The sequence below is a fragment of the Triticum aestivum genome, chromosome 6B (genome assembly GCF_018294505.1).
Source record: "Triticum aestivum cultivar Chinese Spring chromosome 6B, IWGSC CS RefSeq v2.1, whole genome shotgun sequence".
NCBI classification, from domain to species: domain Eukaryota; kingdom Viridiplantae; phylum Streptophyta; class Magnoliopsida; order Poales; family Poaceae; genus Triticum; species Triticum aestivum.
The window spans coordinates 592,384,427-592,389,813 of NC_057810.1; positions in this window are offsets into that span (position 1 = coordinate 592,384,427).

A 5,387-nucleotide genomic window follows, 5' to 3' on the forward strand; every position below is an offset into this window, starting at 1 on the left:
AGAGAAGGTGCGTGCGCATGAGAGGAGTCAACATCGAGAGAACGTGTTTGTTCGAGAGACACCACGAAAGACTACTATATATCGATGGTGCATGTAGGCGCGAATTAAACAAAGGGATGGTCTTATTGGTTTCGGGGATATAGGAGAAGAGTGAGAGGCGCGCGGGGCGGGGGGGAGGGTAGCCAGAAGGAGATTGTTAAGTGTGAGTGTGTGTTTTGCCCATCCAGGCCGAAGTTATGTGCACAAAAGAGGAGAACGATTCGATGTGGCGTTAGGATTGAGGGTAATTAACTACGTATGGAGACATAAAGACCTTGAACGTGCATGTGAGAGAGGTATACATGTATACGTGGGATGTGTGTGTGTGCGCGCGCATGATCGAGATAAAAGAAAGAAGACATAAGTCCTAAGATCAACGACATGGGAGAGACGGATCGGTATGACAATATGCATGCATGTGAGAATGTAGGGAAGAAGGCCCGACAATTGAGCATGTGTTTTTGTCTTTAAGAGATAGTGGCATGGGCTGGAGCGTGCATCTATGGCGAGCAGAGGGGGTGAGGCGCAACGATTGTGCAAAAGGGATCAACCTATAAATGCATATGTATGGATAGACATATATAGTGTGGGTGATAGGAAGCAAGACTCCGTGCGAGAAAGAAATGTTGACGGAGAAACTACAGATAGATACAAAGATGGAGATGCTAGCTAGAGAGACATCCATTAGTTTGGGTGTCGAAGATGGCCGTCGGGTGGTTCAAAGGGTGAAGTTATATATGTGTGTGAGAGGGCACTTGACTGCATGCATGTAGAGAGAAACATATAGTGTGCGTGATAGGAATCAAGAGTGAGGGCGAGAAAGAAGGTTGATGGAGAAACAGATAAATAGAAAGATAAAGATGCTAGCTAGTGTGCGCTAGAGATAGGAGTCGAGTGGATCAGAAGGGTGGGTTATGTGTGTGGGTGTGAGAGAGATAGAGAGGGTGCATGTGAGTCACATACAAACAAATATCAGAGAGAAATGAGATCCAGAGAGACAGAGTTTTGTGTCTGTGAGAGAGAAAGATATTTCACAACGAGAGTGATAGCTAGAGAGACATATGAGGGAACGCAAGATATCTCTAGGGAGAGAGGGTGTGTTTGAGCGACATACAAGAGAACAATAGAGAAATATGAGACCCTGGGAGACAGAGTTTGTGTTTGTCTGTGAGAAAGAGATATTGAAGAGGAAGAGTCGTAGGTTCTCATATCTAAGGAGCGAAAGACATCTCTGTATGAGGGGTGTGCGAGTGGCACACATGGGAATAGTTGAGAGAAATGAGACCCCGGGAGACAAAGTTTTGTGTTTGTGTGAGAGAAAGAGATTCCACATGGAGAATCATAGCTAGAGACACATAGCAGGGAGCGAGATATACTTAGAGAGAGAGAGATAGAGTGATGAAGGTCGATGGAGAGAGTACCGCCAGTGTGTTACGAAGATCATTGTCGACATGTAGGTAGCACGAGAGATGCGTGAGAGACGATGAACGCGTACAGGTCCAGAGAGATAGTCCTATATAAGCATGAGTGGTAGCTATATGAGACGAATATCTGGATTAAAGGGGATTCAAATATTTAAACTGGAGATCACGACATCGATAATATCATAACGCAAATTGGTGTCTCAAACATGCATATTCATTTGAATTTGGGCACACGTGTAATGTTATATAGTTTATCAATATTGGTGATCCATAGATTCTTCAATTACAAACAATGCATGGTTTATATGCAATTAGTGTCTAAACGGGATTACACTATATGTTGCGTGTGTGAAACACATTATACATGTTTGAGAAGTTAAAAAACCGCATGAAACACACATTAATTCGAGACAGTTAGCGAGGAATGCATACATTGGATTTCAACATGAAGTGGTTTCAAATATTTGAAAATCCAAATTGATGGATACAACCTTATGAATCTGAGATCATGCCATTTGTAAACCATATTTATGTATAAATGGTGTTGTGCTTTTGAAAGTATATATGTAAAAAATGATGTATATAGAATGTAATTCCAATTGAAAATGGATCCCGCCCGGAAAAAAATTAGTAAATGTGCACTGTGCAAAATTTGAATGAAGCGGGGAAAGTCGCAGTAACCGCCCGAAACCAAAATCTGCGAGATGGAAATCACTACTGCCTATCCCTGTCGCGCAAAGCCTATCTGCTGGATTTCTATAGGTTTCGGTGGGGGTAGGTTTGTAATTTCACCCAAACGTGACGTAACCGCCTCTCACCTGGATTCATACACGGTGGGCGCAAAACATAGTGTGCCCTTGGCCGAAATCGACTCCCTCCCCGATTCATATTCATACACGGTGGCCGCCAAAAACAAACTCTCGTCGGCAAATATTCGGTGTATGCGAGATTACCGTCCTATCCCCAACCGACTAATGTTGTTGTGATGTAGTAGAAATTTGAAACAGGGGCTAAGTTTGTAAATTTCCTCGCATTTGAGACAAGCGCTCCCTGACTACATGGTTCCCCCCTTCCTCTCTACCTCCCTTTTCCCCATTCGTACTCTGTGGGCGCCAAAACACCCTCTCCACCCCACCCTCCTCTGTCCGCCGACGTCCGCCGCCCCATCCACCGCCGTCCTCCTCCACCATGCCGGAGTTGATACCCCGACGCCGCCGTCCATTACAAGAGATCGACCTCTCTCATCCACGCCTTCGGACTGGGATCCTTGCATCCCGTCCTCTCGCTTCATCCCCACTGTCGTCCACCTTGCCAGAGCCGCTCCTATGACCATCTCGTCCACCTGCCCTGTCGCCACCGTCTACCCTCCTAGATCTGCTTCCACGCTGCCGACAGCCATCGCTACTGTAGCACCATCAAATTCTCACCAGATGCGTACACGGCGCCGCAGGTGAGGCGGTACTCTTTCGTATCTGCTCAACTTATTTATCGCAGCAAGAAAATAGATCGCCACTGCTTTACTCTGATTTCTTGTCTTGGTTGCGAAGTTGCCTTTGTCCGGTTTGCTCCTTTAGATCCGCCATGGCACGCTCAACACTATACTCCCAATGCTTATGGTTTTCCCCTTTTATATTACACACTAGTTAAATCACAGTAGACTAAATTTCAAAATTGGGTTAGTCAATTTTTCAGAGTTCGCCGGTGCGATCCAAGGGGCTCGGGTGGTTGTGGGGCCTCGTCGAACAAAGAAAACTCGACACGGGTGGGGGGTGGGGGTGGCGGAGGAACATAGGCGGTGGGGGCCGGTGGTCCGGCCGACGGCCCGTGCGGTGTTTTGTATGGGAAGAATCACAAACGAGGAAGAAGAAGGGTTAGGGGACGTAGGATCTTCATCCAACCGCCTGAAATGGTCGAGAGACAGCTGGGAGTTGCATTCTTAATGCGCTCTAGTTCATCATGTGTGGGCACTACGCAACCAACATTTTATTATCCAAAATCTGCTTGCTCTTCTTTACCATGTTCGATAGTACTGGCCTGTACATGATCGATAGGCTTTCAATTACTAGCGGCAATACAACACCGTATTTTCAAGCCAGTTCCACTTTCCCGATTTATATATCATGGTTATGGTGTACCCCTGTTATGTACACTATGATCTGCCTAGTTGCTGTGTGCTCTTATTATCATGGTTTGGCAATAAACTATCTATACAGTATATTATGAACCTATCATCTGCCAGCTATCCTTACATCTGGAACCTATTTTTTTGTGTACTTGTGCCAGATTATATAAATGCATGCACGATATTACAGCACACATGAGCTCTCTCATCAGAATCCAGTGATAGCACATAAGTGTTTACAAGGGCGCCCCTATATTAGAATATCATCTGCATTACAAAGATAATCTCACAACTATTTATGTTTTCATGGTTCTCAGATATTATACGCAATTACAGTGAATATCAGAATCCGCGCATTAGAAGAATATTGTGGAACACTGCAATGACTTACAAAATTGGCACCAAGGCATTGAGTGCCATTTTGGAAGCAATGAAACTCGTACGCTCCCCACCTGTTGATTCTTGTTCAGAATATCATTCTAATGATTATTCTAACCTCGAGGAGTCAAAGGCAGATGGCATGTCCTGTTCACCCATCAAGGTGCCTGTTCTAATTTGGCAAGGTTTTATTGATTGCGCGTATCTTGCATATGTTGTCTTGCATTTCTTCTACTTTGTTGCACCACCATTTGCTTAGTTTACTCATCATATAACTCGAGATGCTATGCCTATCCATTATCAATACATATTCCATCTGTCGTCATACCATGTTTTCCACTCAAATGCTGTTCTTGTGCATCAGACATCAAAAAGGAAGAGGGTGATTGCCGAACCTAAAGGAGCACCAGCAAAGTCCTTGAAAAACGTGGTGGTTCCAGAGAAATCAGACAACGCCCCACTTATATTGGATGTACAACCAGTGACACGAAACATAGGACCGACTCCAGCAGACAGTACCCATACTTCACTGGCCACACCACTAGCCCCACCACACAGGACCTGCACTCCAGCAAAAGGTATACCGATTTCATTTGCCATAGCACCAGCCGTACCACAGAAAAATCCCACTCTAGCAAAAAGTATAGCAAGTCCACCGGCCGAAGACCTATCCCAACTGCAGAGACGGCCAATTCCTGCAGATTGGAACCCCATTTCATTTATAACCAGTTTAAAAGACAATGCTTTCAATGTTGTTAGGGACTACGTGCATATATTCCCATCATGGGAAGATTATAGTGAAGACAAACACCATTTTCACATCTTCCTGTCCAACTTATGTGTTAGTGCTATCATTCATGGTTATTATTTTCCTGTTTTCTGCTGATCGAACACATCAATGATTTACATTACACTTTTGTAACTAGGTGAGGGTCAATCTGTATAGTCATGACAAGCAAAGCTTGCTTGTGCTTTTCAAGGAAGCATTGGAGCAGTATCGGTGTTACCTGAGGAAATCACACTTTGATGGCAAGTATATAAACGAATTTCTGGTGAAGTCTCCTATGCTAAATTTAGAAGACATTGAATGGATAAACCTTGTTATGCATTGGTCTCGTTCCCAGGATGAGGTACTGTCTATGAAATCGCATGACAATTTGAACTTCTACTTTTCCGCATGTGCCTTACGGATCTTTTTTGCAGGAAATCTGCTCGAAGAAGAATTTCGGTTTGAAAAGAACGACATGATATCGCAAATATGCTGCCCGCTGCTTTGCTCTTGTTAGTACCTGTTGTCCTGTATCACTATACTTGCATACATACCTGGTTCATTATGTGACAGCAGTATGCATGATAGCTTGCTTATCAATTGTTCGCTCCAAATTATCTGATCTGTATGAATGGTTACATTAGTGTAGAATATA